This window comes from Coregonus clupeaformis, chromosome 15 (assembly GCF_020615455.1).
Source record: "Coregonus clupeaformis isolate EN_2021a chromosome 15, ASM2061545v1, whole genome shotgun sequence".
Taxonomy (NCBI): domain Eukaryota; kingdom Metazoa; phylum Chordata; class Actinopteri; order Salmoniformes; family Salmonidae; genus Coregonus; species Coregonus clupeaformis.
The window spans coordinates 59,502,098-59,524,162 of NC_059206.1; the positions used below are offsets into that span (position 1 = coordinate 59,502,098).

Sequence of the window (22,065 nt, forward strand, 5' to 3'; positions counted from 1 at the left end):
ACATAACGATGGTCATTATGGCTTTATTTTTGTTTCATCAGACCAGAGGACATTTCTCCAAAAAGTACGATCTTTGTCCCCATGTGCAAACCGTAGTCTGGCTTTTTTATGGCGGTTTTGGAGCAGTGGCTTCTTCCTTGCTAAGCGGCCTTTCAGGTTATGTCGATATAGGACTCGTTTTACTGTGGATATAGATACTTTTGTACCTGTTTCCTCCAGCATCATCACAAGGTCCTTTGCTGTTGTTCTGGGATTGATTTGCACTTTTCGCACCAAAGTACGTTCATCTCTAGGAGACAGAACGCGTCTCCTTCCTGAGCGGTATGATGGCTGCGTGGTCCCATGGTGTTTATACTTACGTACTATTGTTTGTACAGATGAACGTGGTACCTTCAGGTGTTTGGAAATTGCTCCCAAGGATGAACCAAACTTGTGGAGGTCTACTATTTTTTTTCTGAGGTCTTGGCTGATTTCCTTTGATTTTCCCATGATGTCAAGCAAAGAGGCACTGAGTTTGAAGGTAGGCCTTGAAATACATCCACAGATACACCTCCAATTGAGGAGGTGCCATGCTCTACCATCTGAGCCACACAGGACACTTGTAGCTCAGCATCAACTAGCTTGTATTTCCTGTTGCTATTCAGGTCAGCACATAAGGGACCACACTAGGGTTACTGATCATTCACACACATCTAATTCCAGAGACGAGAACACAAGTCTAGACCAACCACAACCAAAGGGCTTTGAATATGTATAGAGGTGGAAGGTTAAAGTATGGTACTGAGGTCATAAGCTAGGGCTAGATGAGCCACAAGTGTCAGAAGCCAGACTAGTGGGTCTCCCCACACATGAACCTTATACATCAGTCTCTCAAAAACATTGCATTAGAGTATACATGTGAATTTTTTTGTCATGGAAGTGTGCTACTACCTTTGTTCAAGAAAGTAAGGCTGAAAGCAGACTGTAGGTTTTCATGTAGTTTAAAATGTTTGCCAAACATGCCAAACAACGTATACCTTAAAGACCAACCCCAGTCTCCTTTTCACCTCATTTATCACCTGATTTACTTAACAAAAGGAACATCTCAATAGGTGGTCCAGGTATGACATGGCACATGTGGGGGGTGGACCTTTCCTCTTTTGTCCTCTACTGCTCCTCTATTGTTCCTGCAAGACCAACTCCTTGAATGGTCTACATTTACATTTTAGTCATTTAACAGACGCTCTTATCCAGAGCGACTTACAGTTAGTGCATACATTATTATTATTTATTTTTTTATACCCCCCGTGGGAATCAAACCCACAACCCTGGCGTTGCAAACACCATGCTCTACAAACTGAGCTACATCCCCTGCCGGCCATTCCCTCCCCTACCCTAGACGACACTGGGCCAATTGTGCGCCGCCCCATGGGTCTCCCGGTCGCGGCCGGCTACGACAGAGCCTGGATTCGAACCAGGATCTCTAGTGGCATAGCTAGGACTGCGATGCTGTGCCTTAGAACACTGCGCCACTCGGGAGACTATTCACTCGGGAGTCTACACCTTGAAGTTTGCAGTTGTTTCTAAAAAACACTATTTTGCTCAAACCATTTTTTTAAACCCTTTACCCTACATTACTGTATTTATACTTGGGATATTGTTTTTCAACAGGAACAGTTAAAAAATAGCTGGAGTGCGTCTTTAAACTGTCCAAAGCAGTTGGCAATACATTGTTTAAGGGATATTAGCCGATGTCAAAATTGTTGAATCTTCACAGAAACAACTCTCTGGTTTGTCATATTTGGCAATATTTCCAGCAAGTTCAATTAAGGGTGCAGTAGCCTATTCGTACTTTCTAAAGCGTCATTTGTAACCTGGCCAGTTTCCATATCCGCCTCTCTAGGTTGTTCTGCCTCCTAAACATAGGCTGCCAGTTTTTTTCACTTCATTATCGAAGTGTGATCAGTCCTTCATTAACATCAAAACGTTTCAAGGATGTCTCCATCTTACTTTCTCTTCATTTGTGAGTGATCAATTATCTATTATTGTAATAATATTAATTAATTGTAACAAATTAATTAATTTAGGTTTAACATGTAGGACTTCACATAAAAGCCGTGTTTAAAAATGTTTTGCCATGTTTAAAGGTATGGCTGCTGTTGCAGTTAAAGAAGGTTGTGCTGGTATGTAATGTATTACTGTAATCTATTACCACATAAGAATATTTCCTGAATCATTCTATTTCTAACAATTAAAATGTGTGTTCTCACAGTTTCTCTCTTTAACTCTAAACAGATTCTGTCCCAACTCCCACCATTTTGCTCGACCCTGGGTACATCGATGTAGCTATGCCTGTTGTAGTACGCTGTGAGTCAACAGAAGGCACAAAGTGCCACTTCTACAAAGACCACGACCCCAACCCTATAAGAACAGTGAATTCCGGTGTTTGCCAATTCATATTGTTCTGGAATGAGTTCAAAAAGTGGAACAAGACTGAAGTAGATCTCAGCTGTGCTATTCTAAATAAGAAAATAATCTCAAAACTTAGTGACGTTCGAAAACTTCATGTAAGTGGTAAGTGACAATTTTATTACCAGGCTCTCGATTGGCGCAGCAGTCTAAGGCACTGCATCTCAGTGCTTGAGGTGTCATTACAGACCCTAGTTCAATTCCAGGCTGTATCACAATCCGGCTGTGATTGGGAGTCCCATAGGGCTGTGCACAATTGGCCCAGCATTGGCCGTGGTAGGCTGTCATTGTAAAAAAGAACTTGTTCTTAACTGACTTGCCTAGTTAAATAAATGTGAAAAACATTTGATTGATTGACAAACCTTTTTTTTCTTCTAATGTACAAACAGATTCCATGAAAATACCCAGGATTTTTGTGGAAAATACAGGAACTTACTTAATTATTCGGTGTGAGGCCAAGCATGCTGGTACCTCATGCTACTATTACCTGGACAACAGTGACTCCCCCTTTAAAAAGCAGCCCTACAAAGACAATGTCTGTGTGGGGAAAGTGGCGGAAAAGGAACTGCTGAGGAAGAGGAGCAGTGCCGGAGAGCTCTTCATCACCTGTGCTGTGGAGCTGGTAATGGAGGGTGAAGATACTGTGAAATCACAGCATAGTGAACCCTTCAAGATCACCATAGATTGTGAGGACATCAATTAAATTATTGTGCAGTCTAACATGACAATCATCTGTCTGTATTGCAATACTGATGAATATGTCATATTCTTCCTCCAATTATAGACTATCCTGGGTCCACCACTTCCTCATCAACATTCAGTACCAACAAAAGCAATGTAACTAAAGGAGAAGGTGTGTAACCTTAACATGTTTTTAAACTTACTGTTGATAGACCCACCCACCTAAAAGCATTTCAAGATAACATTGACTGATTATGTTGCTAATGTGCTGTACTGTTATCTTTAATATGGTAAAATCGGATTAATCTAATACAACAAACAATTTCAACTTGATTTGAAAGTCATCTCCCCTTTAGAGTCCTCCTCAGAGTTCCCCCTCTACATCAGTCTGAGTGTTGGGGCCTTTTGCCTTATTCTACTGGTTGTATCTGTCCTGTGTTTTCTCCGGTACAAGCGAGGTACATGCATTCAAATACTGATACTTCAAGGCTTAATTTGTTCCAATGTACATTTTGAGTTATTTGTGTATTATACATGTAAAATCAGGGCTGGTTTAATCTATTATAATTTCCTATTTATTTCTGAAGGTGATCAACAAGACTGGTCTGCCAATAGGTAAGTGAGGGGTCTATTTGTATTATAATTACATTATATTTTTCTTCCTACACATCATTATACAGTTCCATGTCTAAATGTACTGGGTAAATTGTCTCAACAGATCCCAATGGAACCAGAACAAAGAAGTTATCTGTGAGTATGAAAGGAAACTAAAACATATGCCCACTACAGCATATTCATTTCTCAGAAACTTGATTATATTCAGTACTCTACATTTCACCTTTCTCTCATTTAAAACAGATGCAAATGCTTAATCATTTCAACAAGGTGGTCTGAATGTGGGGATGCTGTGTGGTGCTAGTTCAAGTGTACTTCCACCTGTTGATGAACTTCCTCCACATCCTTTCTCTGCTTCCTGATTTACATATCTAACACTCTCTGCTCTTCCTGTAGCCTGACAACATTTGTTCCTCTCAGATGAATGGTGTAATATCTAACTGGGCAAGAAATAGATGTGCAAAGGGTTTAAGATATGATCCATTTGAAGTTTCACATTGTTTAAAAAAAAAGAAGGGTAAATACATGTGTTATTTTATTACCTTGTTTAAAAAAAAAACTATCTTGTTATTTTATTACTATTTTTTATCTACTTTGTATATTGATAGTTTTGCTACCTTTCATTTACTCTGCACAGTTGAGGAAGAGTGGAAAGTTAGCATTTCACTGTGCCATTACACCTGCTGTATTCTGTGCATGTGACAAATAAACATTGATTTGATTTGATTGTGTAGATTCGTTTTAACATATCGGTATACAATTGTCCTATTCTGTGCAATTTTTAATATGTAATTATGTTTTTGAATAAATGAAATACACGTATTGTATTACAGCATTCCCATTTTATGCTGCCATTTGTGGTTCTGTTTTCCTAAGGAAATACAGGTTAGATCATTTCAGCTCTCAGGCAGTTGAGGGGCATTTTCTCCCCATCCTGGATTATGTTGATATGGAGGAAGAAATAGCTACAATCACAAGGGATCACTGTTTTACTGAGTCCTTGGATGGTTGGTACCACTTTTACCTAGTAGATGGGGTTAAAAGATTGTGTGAGTTAGAGAAACAACAGAGGTTAGGAATGGAGAAGGGTGATCGTAGAGATAGGGGTGTACTCTAACCACTAGTTTGTGGTGACACAGTGTGATGTGAAACACAGTAACTAAACTGGCTGATATCTCTTGATGCCTGAGTGTTTGTGCTTCTGTTTGTCAAGTAGAAGTGACCACAGGGGGGTGTACTGATCGTTCACACACACTCGTGTATTTCCAGAGACGAGACGCAAACAAAGCAGCATAAACAGTTTTTGGGTTAACCACAATTAAGCTCAAAAGGCTTTCAAACACGTCTCATATGAAGCTCAGGTAGTTATCAATAGAAACGACTTCTCACAAAACATTGTCTGCATGATAATTTCTTGTAGAGGTGGACAGTGCCTTCAGAAAGTATTCATACCCCTTGACTTATTCCACATTTTGTTTTGTTACAGCCTGAAATCAAAATGGATTAATTTGATTTTTCCCCTCACCCATCTACACACAATACCCCATAATGACAAAGTGAAAACATGTTTTTAGAAATGTTAGCAAATTTACTGAAAATGAAATACAGAAATATCTCATTTACATAACTATTCACACCCCTGTCAATACTTTGGAGAAGCACCTTTGGCGGCAATTACATATTTTAGTCGTCTTGGGTAATTCTGTATCAGCTTTGTACATCTGGATTTGGGGATTTTCTCCCATTCTTCCTTGCAGGTTTTCTCAAGCTGTTAAGTTAGATGGGGAGCGGCGATGAATGAAGGTTACGGTTATGTGAGCTATTGGATCACTCCAATATGGTATCCTTCCGCGCAGCAGGATACATTCCGGGTAAGGATTTCAGATTAGTCCTGTGTACCGGGTAGTGCTGCGGCTGACCCCCTTAAATAGCTGCCGTCGCACTAATTTCACATTGTGTCTTTTTCGAGGCACCGTAGATCACCGACAAAAAGCATTGGAGTGATCCAATAGCTCACATAACCGTGTTTACATACGTAACCTTCGTTATGTAGCACTATATTGGATCACTCTAATATGGTATCACAATACCTCTTAGTGGAGGAAATAGCCAACAGGAATGCCACATTCATGGATAGGTGCTGCAAAGACACTAACCCCAGTGGTTCGAAGGGTGGCTTAGCAAGTGCTAACAGCACCATGTCAAGGTCCCAGCTTGGCACCAAACGGGCCTTCGCTGGACGCAGACGTCGAACTCCCTTCATAAACTTGGAGAGCAATGGGTGGCCACCCATGGGTCCCTCCGGGCCATCATCATGGCACGCCGAGATTGCGGCTAAATACACTCTCAAAGTGGACTCCGCTCAGCCCGCATCAAGCTGTGATTGTAAAAATCATTTAACTGTTTGTACATCACACGACTCGGGGGCAACATTATGATCCAAAAACCAAGTACAGAATATGTCCCACCGCATTTAATATGACACGTCGGTGGAGGAAGCCCTGATGTTCTGCAACGTGTTCACCACATTGTCATGAATGCCTAGACTGGCCCATTTACGCCTCTCAGAGGCTAAGCCCAACGCTGGAGGCGGAGCGGGTCCGGATGCCACAGTGTCCCTCCCCCGAGCCTGAGAGAGCAGGTCGGGCCTCAGCGGTAGCTGTAATGGGGTCCCCGAGAGGAGGGACAACAGGAGGCTGAACCATGGTCGTCTCGGCAAGTGTGGGGCTATGAGGAGCAGCAGGTGGCCCATCAAGCTGACCCTGTATAGCATAGCTGTGATCAGGGGAAATGATGGGAATGCATAAAGTGTCGTAGCCGGCCAATCGTGAGCGAGGGCGTCCAGACCCAGAGGGCCTGGAAGGTCTGACAACTAGAATCAGCTGGGGCAATAACTATTCTTCTGAGATGCAAACAGGTCCACCTGTGCTCTCCCAAACCTGTCCACTGCTTGCAGTGATGCTATGCGGGTCTGAGCCTACAGCAAGAGCTCCCAATCCATGTCGTGGAGGTGCCGTGATCTCAGACCCCCCTGGTGATTGTTATATGCCACTACCATGGTGTTGTCTGATCTGACCAGGAGTGGACATGCTTCCCCTCCATGTAGGGAAGGAACTGCTGGAGGGCCAGCACATTGATGTGCTGGCCACTCCATAGGGGGCTCCAGCGTCCGCTTGCCGTCATGCCTCTGAACACTGCCCCCCAGACCGCTAGTGAAGCATCGGTGCACACTATCTCCCTGCGGTGGACTCTGTTCAATGTCACTCCCTCCGACAGGAAGGAGTGGGAGTGCCACTTCAACAGAGTCCTTACACATGCATTTGTCACTGACAGCTGACAATGTAGATGGTGAGAGTTGAACCATCGCTGGAGTGACCTGAGGTGAAGAAGGCCCAGCGGAATTAACAGAGCAGCCAAAGTGAGTAGGCCGAGTAACTTCTGGCACACACGGACAGGGCTTGTCCAAGCCAGAAAAGGTTGAGGTAGGTCTGTATCTTTTCTACTCTTTTCTACTTGAGCACACACCAGCCAATCGTCCAAGTAGTTGAGCACTTGAATGCCCTGGGACATGAGAGGTGCTAGAACTGTGTCCATGCACTTTGTGAATGTACGCGGTGCCAGGGAGGACTTTGAATTCATAAGCCACTCCTTTGAAGGCAAACTGGAGGTACTTCCAGTGATTTTGATTAACAGGAAAGTGGAAGTACGCATCCTTCAGGTCGAGCGTGGTGAACCATAGGCCGCTCAAGATGGCCTGCAACACCCCTGCTGGCGAGAGCATCTTGAACTTGAGCGCCTTTAAACATTTGTTGAGGCTGCGCAGGTCCAGGATCGGCCAGAAGCTGCCATCCTTTTTCGGAACTATGAAATACTGTACTTGGAGTAGAACACACTTAGCCGTTCTAGCGGCTCTACTTTTCTGATTGCGTCCTTGTTCAAAAGTGAGGCTCCAGCTGGAGTGCCTCCTTTCTCACCTGTCAGTCACCGAGGTGACCCAGATGCCCCTGTAGGGTGGCGGTCGACCTCGGAACTGGAGTTTGTACCCCCCCAGGACTATGTCCAGTACCCAGGGGGACTCCACCCGCCACTCCCAGTTTTCCCTTTGGGCCGGGGAGAGACGACCGAGGCAGACCGCCAGCACATCAGGAGGACTGCTGGGGCCCATCCTTCTTAGCCGCGTGTTGCTGCCTGTAAGGGTGGTCACAACGCCTGTCCTTGCGCTGTCGGGGTGTAAAACGCTGGTACCCATTTCCCTACCCCTGCCTTTTCGGCAGGGAAGGAGTGGGACCAAGACATTGCTGGAGAGCTTTCGAGACATTCGGCCCTGTCTTCCAGCTATCATGCAAATTCAGTTGAGTGTGGTGTACCGCAGGGCAGCCGGTTAGGGCCATTATTATTTTCTGTTTTTATTAATGATCATCCACCGACCTTGAATAAAACCTGTGTGTCTGTGTACGCTGATGACTCAACAGTACACACGTCGGCTGCAACAGTACATAAATAACTAACACCCTTAACATGGAGCTCCAGTCAGTTTTAGAATGGGTAACTAGCAATAGGCTGCTGCTAAATATCTCAAAGACAAAAAGCATCATTTTTGGGACAAATCACTAAACCTCATTTAAATCTATTATTGAATAATGTGGCGATTGATCAAGTTGAGGAGACTAAACTGCTGGTTTTAACCCTAGATAGCAAGCTGTCATGGTCAAAACATATACTGTAGACTTAATGGTTGCTAAAATGGGAAGAGGTCTGTCCAGATTGGGTGTTGCTCTGCCATTTTGACATCTCAGTCGACCAGACAGGTCCTACAGGCCATAGTTTTGTTACACCTGGACTACGGCCCAAAGAGGGACATAGGTAAATTGCAGTTGGTCCAGAACAAAGCAGCACGTATCGCACTTAGATATACAGTGCATTCAGAAAGTATTCAGACCCCTTGACCTTTTCCACATTTTGTTACATTACAGCCTTATTCTAAAATAGATTACATAGATTTTTTCCTCATCAATCTACACACAATACCCCAGAATGACAAAGCAAAAACAGATTTTTTGAAATTGTTGCAAATGTATAAAACATGAAAAACATAAATATCACATTTACATAAGTATTCAGACCCTTTACTCAGAACTTTGTTGAAGCACCTTTGGCAGCGATTACAGCCTCAAGTCTTCTTGGGTATGACGCTACAAGCTAGGCAAACCCGTATTTGGGGAGTTTCTCCAATCCTTCTCTGCAGATCCTCTCAAGCTCTGTCAGGTTGGATGAGGAGCGTCGCTGCACAGCTATTTTTAGGTCTCTCCAGAGATGTTCGATCGGGTTCAAGTCCGGGCTCTGGCTGGGCCACTCAAGGACATTCAGAGACTTGTCCCGAAGCCACTCCTGCGTGGTCTTGGCTGTGTGCTTATAGTCGTTGTCCTGTTGGAAGGTGAACCTTCGCCCCAGTCTGAGGTCCTGAGTGCTCTGGAGCAGGTTTTCATCAAGGATCTCTCTGTACTTTGCTCCGTTCATCTTTCCCTCGATCCTGACTAGTCTCCCAGCCCTTGCCGCTGAAAAACATCCCCACACCACCACCATGCTTCACCGTAGGGATGATATTGGCCAGGTGATGAGTAGTCCCTGGATTCCTCCAGATGTGAGGCTTGTCATTCAGGCCAAAGAGTTCAATCTTGGTTTCATCAGACCAGAGAATTTTGTTTCTCATGGTCTGAGAGTCCTTTAGGTGCCTTTTGACAAACTCCAAGCGGGCTGTCATGTGCCTTTCACTGAGGAGTTGCTTCCGTCTGGCCACTCTACCATAAAGGCCTGATTGGTGGAGTGCTGCAGAGATGGTTGTCCTTCTGGAAGGTTCTCCCATCTCCACAGAGGAACTCTGGAGTTCTCTCAGAGTGACCATCGGGTTCTTGGTCACCTGCCTGACCAAGCCCCTTCTCCCTTGATTGCTCAGTTTGGCCGGGTGGCAAGTTCTAGGAAGAGTCTTGGTGTTTCCAAACTTCTTCCATTTAAGAATGATGGAGGCCACTGTGTTCTTGGGGACCTTCAATGCTGCAGACATTTTTTGGTACCCTTCTCCAGATCTGTGCCTCGACACAATCCTTTCTCGGAGCTCTACGGACAATTCCTTCAACCTCATGACTTGGTTTTTGCTCTGACATGCACTGTCAACTGTGGGACCGTATATAGACAGGTGTGTGCCTTTCCAAATCATGTCCAATCAATTGAATTTACCACAGGTGGACTCCAATCAAGTTGTAGAAACATCTCAAGAATGATCAATGCAAACAGGATGCACATGAGCTCCATTTCGAGTCTCAAAGCAAAGGGTCTGAATACTTATGTAAATAAGGTATTTCCGTTTTTTGTTTTGTATAAATGTGCAAAACAATTATAAAAACCTGTTTTCATTTTGTCATTATGTGGTATTGTGTTGTCACGCCCTGGCTCTGGGGACTCTAGTATGTTGAGCCAGGGTGTGAGTTTTCATTTGTTTATGTTCTAGTTGTTGTATATCTATGTTGGCCAGGGTGGCTCCCAATCAGAGATGGCTGTAGCTCGTTGTCTCTGATTGGGAGTCATACTTAGGTAGCCGTTAGGCATTCATTATTTGTGGTTTCTTGTTCCGTGTGGGTTTGTTTATGTAACCAGGAACGTCACGTTTTCGTTTTGTTGTTTTGATCGTGTGATCATTCTAATAAATAAAATGTTCGCATTCAACGCTGCGCCTTGGTCCTCCTCTATGAATGACGATCGTGACAGAAGAAACCACCAAGATGTGACCAAGCAGCGTGTCCAGGAGCCATCGCCAGGGAGATCCCTAACAGATCTCCTTCGCCTCCTCGACTGGGTCAAGCCGAGTGAGGAAGAGAAGGGCTTGACATTGTGGCAGAAGGGCGAAAGGCTGGCGAGGGACATGGAGACCTGGTCCACGGGTAGGGGAGACGGCCAGACATTTTTTAGGGGGGGGCTAACGCCGTGGACGACGGGCCAGCAGGAGACCGCGGCAGAGCGGCCCAGCGGATTGGCAGAGGAGGCCGCCAGGTTACGGGGGCCACTGGTCGAAGAGGGGTGGAAGATGTAGAGGCACGGCGAGAGGTACTGGCGTGTGTTGCCAGTCCGGTCCGGCCTGTTCCTGATCCCCACGTAGGGCCAGTGGTGTGTGTTCCCAGTACGGTCCGGCCTGTTCCTGCCACTCGCACCAAGTCTACGGTGCGCATCGCCAGCTCGGCCCGGCCCATTCCTGCTCCCCGCACCAAGTCAGTGGTGCGTTTCGTCAGCCCTGTCCGGCCCGTTCCTGCTCTCCGCACCAAGTCTGTGGTGCGCGTCGCCAGCCCAGTCCGGCCCATTCCTGCTCCCCGCACCAAGTCTGTGGTGCGTTTGCGTCAGCCCTGTCCGGCCCGTTCCTGCTCTCCGCACCAAGTCTGTGGTGCGCGTCGCCAGCCCAGTCCGGCCCATTCCTGCTCCCCCGCACCAAGTCAGTGGTGCGTTTCGTCAGCCCTGTCCGGCCCGTTCCTGCTCCCCGCACCAAGTCAGTGGTGCGGCGTCGTCACCCGGCACGGCCCGTTCCTGCTCCCCGCACCAAGTCAGTGGTGCGCCCGTCAGCCCGGTCCGGCCCGGCTCCTGCTCCCCGCACCAAGTCAGTGGTGCGTTTCCGTCAGCCCGGCTCGGCCCGCTCCTGCTCCCCACACCAAGCCAGTGGTGTGCGTCGTCAGTCCGGCACGGCCCGTGCCTGTTCCACCGGTGGCGGGTCCGGCACCGGTCAGGTGCTGCGTCACGCCGGAGCTAGAGCAATCCGCTCCACCAGTGTTCAGTTCAGCTCTGGTCAGCAGGGCCAGACCGGACCAGGGGTACTTTGGGGGTTAGAGAAGGAGTGGGGGTCATGTCCGGAGCCGGATCCGCCGCCGAGGCGGAGTGCCCACCCGGTCCCTCCCCTGTTGTATTTGGTTGGCGCGGTCGGAGTCCGCGCCTTTAGGGGGGGGTACTGTCACGCCCTGGCTCTGGGGACTCTAGTATGTTGAGCCAGGGTGTGAGTTTTCATTTGTTTATGTTCTAGTTGTTGTATATCTATGTTGGCCAGGGTGGCTCCCAATCAGAGACGGCTGTAGCTCGTTGTCTCTGATTGGGAGTCATACTTAGGTAGCCGTTAGGCATTCATTATTTGTGGTTTCTTGTTCCGTGTGGGTTTGTTTATGTAACCAGGGACGTCACGTTTTCGTTTTGTTGTTTTGATCGTGTGATCATTCTAATAAATAAAATGTTCGCATTCAACGCTGCGCCTTGGTCCTCCTCTATGAATGACGATCGTGACATGTGTGTAGATTGATGAGGGAAAAAAATAATTCAATCCATTTTAGAATAAGTCTGTAACATAACTAAATGTGGAAAAAAGTGAAGTGGTCTGAATACTTTGCGATTGCAGTGTACACGGAGGGCAAGTGTCAGTAACATGCATGTCAATCTCTCCTGGCTCAAAGTTGAGGAGAGATTGACTGCATCACTGTTGGTCTTTGTTCAAGGTATTGATGTGTTGAAGGTACTGAACTGTCTGTTCAAGCAGTTGGCACACAGTTCGGACACTCATCGATGCAACACAGGTGTCTTCACAGTCCCCAGGTCCAGAACAGAGGCTGGGAAATGCACAGTATTAAATAGAGCCATGACTACATGGAACTCTCTGCCACCCCAGGTAACTCAAGCTCACAATAAAAACGGATTCATTTGGAGCACAGTGAGCAGCTTTGACACCTCTGTGGCCTCTTTGAGAAGCTCGTCACCACCTCTTGGGAGGCGAGGGATTAGGTAGGGTTGCAGCATCGTAGCCTCGTTTACAAGGCGCGCCATGATGGTGAGGGTCCCGAAGGTGCTATGCAGCCGTACATCGCTTACTAGGGGTGTAACGATCCATCTACTACATCGATGTATCGATTTATATTCCTATGATCCAACTACATCGATCTGTGCTCGGCGAGTTGGCCTTTTGGACAACATATATCAATCTAACATCGTTTTAAAATGTAATAAATTGATTGTATCGATACTAGGAAATAACCCATTGGATTTAAGCACGTCAGACTTTATATGGATGTTTTTTCTTAGCACTTTTAATGATAAAGGCTTTAAACATTACTCGATTCAGTCTGCCTATCCGTGACGTCATCGCCCCGCGCCAGCAGCAGCGCAAAGGCGCAAAGACAACAAAACATAGCATGGCGGACGACAGAGGAGAAGCCGACGAGCGAGAAATTATCAAGCCACCATTGCGGTCCTTACAAGAAACAGGAATCTAGGAAACTTCACCTGCACTGTCCAGTATCCAGGTATTTATTTCAGTCACACTGGTTGAATTTTTGGCTAAAAGGTTACTGAATCGAATTCAAGTCACTGAATCATTTCGGATCGTATCGTTCTAAATGAACCAATATCGTCCTTGAATCGTATCGACAACCACGAATCGTGATACAAATCGAATCGTTGTTAAAACGAATCGTTACACCCCTATCGCTTACTCTTTCAGGTCCTGGTTTGAGACGAGGCAAAGCGGCTGAAGGGGTGCCAAAGAAGCCAAAGATATTATTTGTTGTCTCATAAGACCACAGAATATTTTGCGGTATGATCTCAGAGTCTTTCACGTGTCTTTTTGCAAACTCCAGGCATGTGGTCATTTGCCTTTTTCTCAGGAGTGGCTTCTCTCCCATAAAGCCCACATTGGTGAAGTGCTGTGGAGAATGTTGTCCTTCTGGCAGGTTCTCCCATCTCAACCAAGGAACTCTGTAGTTCTGTCAAAATGTGGAATAAGTCAAGGGGTGTGAATACTTTCTGAAGGCACTGGAAAGCACATACCCAGATACACACTTCTTAAAATAGCCAACATTTTAAATCACCCATTTTGTTTTACAGACGACCAGAAACTGCTTAGCCAATAGGTCTGCCCCTCCACCAGATGTTTTATTAGCTGTTTGTATATCATTTTGTCCAATGAGAAGGGGTATTTTAAAATCTACTAGTCCATGTCATGATTTTGAGATCCTGATTTCAAATAATGGCTGTTCAAAGTTGCTTCTAATTATTTCTGTTCTGAAACTGGAAATCTGTTCAGGGTCCCTGAAATGTGAAACATGTATGTTAGTTTGAACATCTGGACTTGGTAACTTATAATTTGTTCAACTGTTAAATGAATCCACAACGGTAAAGGTAGCCTAGAAATATCCTTGGTCCCCGACCATGGATTATTAAATTCTCTCTATTGGAGATGCATTAGCCACCTGAAAAATGTGTCTAAACAATAGTTTGGATGCAATAAATGACCTTTGACTAGTTAAAATGCGTTCTTTACTCATCACTTTACTGTTCATCTATAGTTTCAGTAAGCAGTATTGAGGGTTCATTACATGGGCAGCAATTTAGTGGACAATGAAAAAAGTAATAATATTCAACATAGAGAAATGTGAAGTTTAAAATGAAATAAGGTTAATTGTTAATAGGACAATTGATAGCTAAAACATTCAAAGTAGTAGTAGTTTTGAGGGTAATATAAAACAATTACTGTGGTGTACATTATGTTCTAAACGTATCGTTCAATTTACCGTTATTGTGATAATTGAGTACATTTATGGTGATAAGGATTGTTGTCCAAATCGCCCAGCTCTAATTCAACATGACTTCAGATCTGCCCAGAGTCTCCATATCCTCTTTGGGCTGTCCTGTATCCTAAGCACAGATCAGCTCTCACCTCAGAATCGTATTCGTTGACGGCAGAATGTGGAAAATTATTTGTGAGTATTCAATTGTCCCTTATTTCAATCAATTTATATTTAGAGGGTATAGTGTGTATCTTATGTTAACTGAAATGCCTTGTTTAAAATGTCTTCCTGTTATCCTTGTTAAAGTTGTGGCCGGTGTTGCAGTTTGAAAATGTTATGCAGGTATGTATTACATCATGTCAAACAACATTAGTTGTGGAATGATATTAGAGATGGGATATTGTCTTTCATACACAATTTGTCACTACAGCACTTTGGTGATACCGATTCTACAACTCCTTCTCTAAATGTACATTATTTAGCCACAACAGTTTCAGAAATATACATAGATTTCAGTCTTTGATTGACAGCTTTCACAATTTGAATTCTCACTATTTCTATCTTTAAATCCAAACAGATTCTGTCCCCACTTCAAGCATTGTATTGTCCCCTGGGTACATCAATGTAGCTAGATCTGTCAAAGTACGCTGTGAGTCAACAGAAGGTACAGGGTGTTATTTTTACAGAGACCAGGATCCAACCCCAATAAGAAAAGTGAACTACAACAGAGTTTGCCAACTCACATTGTTCTGGGACGAGTTCAAAACCTGAAACAAGAGTGAAGTAGATCTCAGCTGTGCTATTCTACAGAAGAGAGAAGGGAAAACAATATTTTCAAAACGTAGTGACACTCGAAGACTTCATGTGAGTGGTGAGTGACAATTTTACCCTAGGGCCTAAATTAGGGCCTAGGGAACTTGTTCAGTTATTGTTACCCAGAACACACTGTGTTCACTCATACTGTATCTATTATCTTACATTTTTCAAACAGATCCAATTGGGAAACCCAGTGTTGATGTGGAGCAGAGAGGGAATTACCTCAATCTCCGGTGTGAGGCTAAGCATTGCACCTCAAGTTACTTTTACCTGAACAATGGTGACTTACACTTCAAAAAGCAACCCTACAAAGACAATGTTTGTGTGGGGAGAGTGGCCCAAGGGGAGCTACTGACGATGAGGAAGAGGAGCAGCCCTGGAGAGATCTTCATCACGTGCTGTGGAGATGGTGATAAAGGGGAATTCTGTGACATCACAGCACAGTGAACCCCTCAGTATCACGGTAGATGGGGACGACTCCATCCATTTCTGTTAAATCTATCTATTGCTGCAGCTGCAGTGCATGGCTGATGAATAATTGTACATATTTGAATCATATTTTCAGCTGTAAATCCTACAGGAGCCACAGTTTCCATACTATACTTCAGTTCCATCCCACCTGGAGAGGAGAAGGCAGTCAGTGAAGTCAGCAGCCTAACTACCCAAGAAGAAGGTATATACATTTAGGTGGTTTAGACATAGATTCTCACAATTGCAGGACATTGTGAAAATTGATGTGAAATTAACATGATACATGATGTCCTTTTCCCTTCCAGGCTCTTCCTCAATGATCCCCCTCTACATCAGTTACCGTGCCAGTATCTATGTTCTCATCCTTCTGGTGGAATCTCTCCTGTGTTTTCTCTGGTATAGACGTGGTAAGTGCCTTTTGCTTAAAAAATACGTCATATGTGTATGTTGTTCCAAAGGCTGTTGTCAGCTATACAATCAGGGCCTGTTTGTTTCGCTCTCATCATACTTTTCTTTCTGAAGGTGATCAACAAGGCAATATCAGTAGGAGGTAAGAGTGATCTATTTATTTATCTGCATGTTTTCATATAATCTGTTTGAATGTACTGGAAACTGCTCTTGACTGGCAAAACTCATATGAGCTACAAACTGTGTGTGTAGAGTATAACTATGTTCTTTACTATCCACTATGGTTATACTGTATTAAATTGCAACTGTTCACTGCTTATGGTGCATTGTAATATGTTTTCTCTCTCTTACAGGAAAATAACTCAAGTGACCTTGTTCAAATTGGATATGGCTCGAGAGTATGAAGTGTCATTGTTTTTATAAACCAGAAGTCAATAGGAGTACAAGTTGCAATTTCCATCCACATTGTGAATGTATTTTTATATTATGCAAAGTGTTTAATGTGTAATGTGTTTGTATATGTAAAATATAGCAATTCTATTAGCATTTCATATTTTTTCTGGTCTTGGATGTTGTGTTTTCCTGTGGAAATAAAGCTTGTACAGTATATTGTAAATCATTGTTGGAAATACTGTTTATTTTCTCTGGAAGTTGAGGAGCCACTCTAAGAGGAGACAGCATTGTGTTTAGATTACACAGCAGTTGTGTTTCAACGGTCTGTCTCATGATGTTCACTGTTGTACCTGAGCTTTAACTGGGTGTTTCTGTCAAGTCTGTTTGTCATGTAGACGTGACCACAGTGGGAGTACTGCTCATACAGATACACCTCTATTTCTAGAGATGAGGAGAAGGCAGAGAATGGGTGACCCACATCTACACCAACATCACCCCTGAAAAAACAACACCACAAAGGGCTCTCAATACATCTATTCATATGAAACTCATGTCTATATCTATCAATATAAACGACTTGTCAGAGAACATGCAAAGGTGCAGAGGTGTGGAAAGAGACAGTAGTGGTCATGATCTAAGCTGAGATGCGCTACAATGAGCCATTGTGCCTCAACTGGTCCCCTAACACTGTCCTTAGCCCTCAAACCCACAATTTACATAAATAACATACTAATGGTAAGTGCTGGATATATTGCAAAATTCTAACATTTCCAAACATTAAAAAGAAACTGGTCCAACCTGCAAGGAGCTGCTGTCAATGTTAACCAATACATAACTGTTATTTGAGGAACAGTCAATATTCTGCCCTGGAATTGCGTTCCCATGCAAAACTAGACAGATAGCTAACAACTGAGTCTTCAATAAAACTTCCAAGGCGTGACTTTTCTTGAACGAATGTATTGAAAACGTTTATGTTGTGAAACTGCAAATACAGAAAATAATATACTTTAGTATTCAATTCACATTGACATACTGTAGCTGTACATTATACATTTCAAGTTGAAGTTGCATAAATACAAAGCAAGTGCCAAGTTACCATGTATCTGGCATGACGACAAACCAAATAGATAATTACTCTATGAGTAACAACTAGCCAACTCCTTTCATTACTCTAATAATGTACAAACACCTCTGTACAAAACAAAGCATATTACACTAGAAACAGTAACAAACTATAGTATGTTTTACACTTCTTTTACATGACGCACGAGCAAACTAATACAGCTAACGGCATCCATGAAAGTCAATGCAATTTGCGTGAGTAAATGTAACCAACTAACATTGATAATTAAGCAATTCTGTCAATAACAATATTATCATCACTTGCAATATGCTTGAATTGAACTTACAAACAAATATTTTCCGAGGCTGAAGCGTAACAAGAAATAGTTGCACTGAAAGAACTGTACAGTAGCGTTGTTTCTAGCTGCTTGTCTACGTGCAGAATGGGCGGCAGGTAGCTTAGTGGTTAAGAGCGTTGTGCCAGTAACCGAAAGGTCGCTGGTTCTAATCCCCGAGCCGACTAGGTGAAAAATCTGTCGATGTGCCCTTGAGCAAGGCACTTAACCCTAATTGCTCCTGTAAGTCGCTCTGGATAAGAGCGTCTGCTAAATGACCAATTATTTACTACTTTACTTCCGGTTTTTGTACATTATTCTAAGTACCAGAAAGCTCCACTAGGGGGCGCTAAACACCATGGAACACAATGAAAGTCACTCTTAATCACTATAATAAAATAATCTGTTACCTTCTAACAAGATGGCAGCACAGTCAACTTTTAACCTTTCCAATAGCATTTCTTTTTTTCTTTTTTCTTTTTGTACAATTAATTGGTGGTCATGAAATGAAAAACAACTGAATTATCTTTTGATTCCTGTTTTCCATTTCTCTACAAATCTGCAATACAGTACTTGGTTAGCCAAAACTCCACAATAGTAATGTGTTTTATGCATGCAATCCAAGCCATTACCTGACACATACTGGTTACTCTGACTGAAAATATATTTTATATAAAGTACGCAGACATGGATCAAGGTATCTGTCATTTCCTCATTTGGAGAAACATTAGTCACCTGAGTAACATGGCTGGAGAGAAGTTGGGGTGCCTAAACAGAAAATATCTATAATGGCCGACTACTAATAAAACCCAATAAATCAGTAACTGAACTCATTTTGATCATGTTTCTGTTATTTGGCTCAGTTGGTAGAGCATGACACTTGCAACGCCAGGATTGTGGGTTTGATTCCCACGGGGGACCAGTATGAATGAAAATATATGCAGTCTCTTTGGATAAGAGTGTCTGCTAAATGATGAAAATGTATATTAAGGTAACTTTGTTGTTTGTGTATGTGTACTGTATATGCAAGATGTACACAGTTACTGTCTTGTTTGAAAAGTCAACTTTAATGGCAAGCAATGAAATCTTAATCACAAGGGATCTCACATTTGAAATATTTGTGCTCTAGTTACCTATATATTCAGTAAGTTTAATTAAGGTGCACCCCAGGGACAATCCTTTAGTGGTAAGTGAAATAAGGTACATTTCTTCAACGTCACATTTCTTCAACATCACTTGTGAGTCTCCATATCCTGCTTTCTAGGTTGCTCTATGTCCTAAGCACACATATTGTTTTTCACATTACAATCTATGTGTTCACCTTTCTATTGTCAGAAGAAAGTGGAAAATATTATCTTATATTCATTTGTGAGTTTTCAATTATTACTTTTATTTTTTATCAATGATCTATTTACACAGATATTAAGTAGCATATTCCATATGTTACACTGAAACACCTTATTTGGTTTTACAGATGTGGCTAGTGTTGCGGTAAAAGAAGGTTATGTAGGTATGTATATATGAATTACAGAATGTCACTCCTTCTGATTGTCCAGCTCAATGTCAGCCATTAAATATAATTATAATCAGTGTCTTTGCTACAGTACGCTGTGAGTCACCAGAAGGCACAGAGTGCCATTTCTACAGAGATCACAACCCCAACCCTATAAGAAAACTGGATTACAAGTGTCGTAGAAATATTTGACTAATAGATAATCAACTCAAAAATATCTCTCAAGACACCGGAGCTTGTGAATTCAAGAATTTAGACTTTATTGCAAAACAAAGCCGAGTTTGCTCCATGGAACAACAACTGTCTTCCTTTAGCTTAGAGCTCCCTTTTATACACACAAATGCATAATCATGTTACATAGCATATACAGTCCCTCCCCTTAGGGCAAATGATTAACTTATTTTAGTACCACTCTACCTTAGCTTTCAACGTCCAGATGTCACCTGTAATTTACTCCAAAAGGTCATGGGCGCTTTTCCACAGGAAGCCTCTTCCCTAATCTCATTATATTGGTAGCAGACCCTTTCCCTAATCTCATTATATGGTTGCAGACCCTTTCTTTACAAATAATACACGTACATATATTAAGGCATTTATCATTTACCATCCTCCCTGGCCCTTGAGATTATGTGCATGTGGCCATGTGTCAGGTCATAGGGTCATAAGCAAAACAAATGATAACACTAGGTCCATTGTTACTCCAATCTCCACACAGCCATCACGAGGAGTTGTATCTCCATCACATGTCATTGACATGCCCAGACCATCTGCAGGGAGTTTATGATAAACACATAAATGTCTCTGCTCTGTAGTAACCCTTCAACTGGTTCTCAATCCATAAACATTTTAAGGCATGTAGGTGTTTAATTCTACAACATATGTACTTGAAAATCATCTATATATTTCCCCCCTCTGGGACTTTTAAGTCCCAACCAATAAAACAAAAGATAACATAAAATGAGTGTAAGCATGTGCATATACTTATTCTTAGCCTTGCCATCTGTGGTTACATTTTATAAGAATATATATTCAGACCAATGTATCTTCCTCATAACGAGATTTACCACAGATCAGTACCCCAATGCATTGTCCAAATTACTATAAATTTAGTAGTGTATAATACCTCCTTAATCAACATACTACCTCAAATAACACTCCCTTCCTCTACCGGCACTCAATCTTCTGGCGTCTTCATTATGTTCTTCAGATAGCTTCATAGTTCATCTTGGATTGCCCATAGCAATGTCCCAATTCCAATGTCACACCTGAACCGCCACTCCTCCACTATCATCCTGTTTTGTCCATGTGCAAACCAGTATATTGCTTTGATTTGATGCTGGATTCAGGTCTCCTGGCAGAAGTGGTTCAGACAGGAACGTCTTCAAGGCCTTTGTTGTTCCTCTTCAGCCGAGTAGAGGATTTGTGGTTTTTATTGAGGTTTACACTGTTCTGGGCCAAATGATCTCTGCAATGCATTACGACACCATCCGTAGCAACCTCAGGAAAGGACAGATCATAACAGTTCAGTTGAGTTAATTTCCAATCCAAAACATCCCTATTAACATTGTCTACATGACAAATCATTATGTTTCACATTCTCCCTTGAATTCTCCCAAATTATATAACCCAATTGTTTTATTGTAACATTCCTATATTTTTGCTCATACTCTATTTGACATTACTCTGGTGTTTCCCTTTCCTTGTTCCTATTCTAACAATTGCTTACACTTCTCTCCTCATCCTGGTTGATCATAAAATTGTTTATATTTAGGATTTCCTAAATATTACAAACATTCTGCTGGCCAATATGGTCTTTCCGAGTTCCTTATATGACAAAAGTTGTAGTTGAATCATAACACAGTCCTAGTAACTGTGAAGATTTTGAACTACTGTTAATTCTTTAAACGGAGATGTGGTGCATATTAGACTATTTTCTATATTTAATTGTAATATAATATATTGTACTCATCTATATCAATCATTGTTTAACGGCTCCTTCAATTCCCTTTCTTCTGTATTTGGTATAGCTCTAACATATACAGGGTTTAATGCACTTTCCCAAGGAATAACTACTCCAATAACACTTCCCCCTGGAAATCTAATACCAAATACTACATCAAATTGTTTATCTAAGTCTTGGACTGTTCTCCTTAAGTCTATGATTCACCTGTCTCTTTCTTTCATTATCTTAAGGTCACACTACCCCATGTGACTTCCCCATACTCTTTGTGCTGGTTTCTCACGCACCAATAATATTTTAACCCTTGTATTTTACTAGTGATCCCTTCTGTGTCTTTTCCTTCTGCTCTTTATTATTATCAGTACTCCATTCCCCTTATTCTCAGGTAACTAGTCAAGTGTAGAGAAATCAATGATAAGGATATCTGGTGCGTCTTGGAGGTCTGGAATCTCTCGGTGGTCTGGAATCTCTCGGTGGTCTGGAATCTCTCGGTGGTCTGGAAGGTCCTTAAAGTCTCTTAATCATCAGTTCCCTCACTCTGGTACAATGGTTAAGATGATACCTGATACTCCCCTCTATCCGTACCATCGTTGGTATAACCTGGACAACGATGTGTATGGTCACTTCAGTTGTTAAACTTCCCCCGTCACTAGGGTCTCCGGATCAGCCAGAGTCCCTCTCAATCTATCGACATCGGTCTGTGAAAAGTGTCCTTCAATCAGCCTACCCATAGGGAAGCTCAGAGTTACTGCTGCAAAGACACAAGCACAGACACACACA

At 42.8% G+C, this 22,065-nt stretch overlaps 1 long non-coding RNA gene across 1 annotated transcript; it reads left to right on the forward strand.

Annotated features, from left to right (window-relative positions):
- Nucleotides 1–3,403: 3,403 nt before the first annotated feature.
- LOC121583334 lies at nucleotides 3,404–4,322 on the forward strand. The gene is made up of 3 exons (XR_006003500.2): nucleotides 3,404–3,744; nucleotides 3,848–3,879; nucleotides 3,988–4,322. It is a non-coding gene; the product is annotated as an uncharacterized LOC121583334 (long non-coding RNA).
- The last annotated feature ends 17,743 nt before the right edge of the window (nucleotides 4,323–22,065 follow it).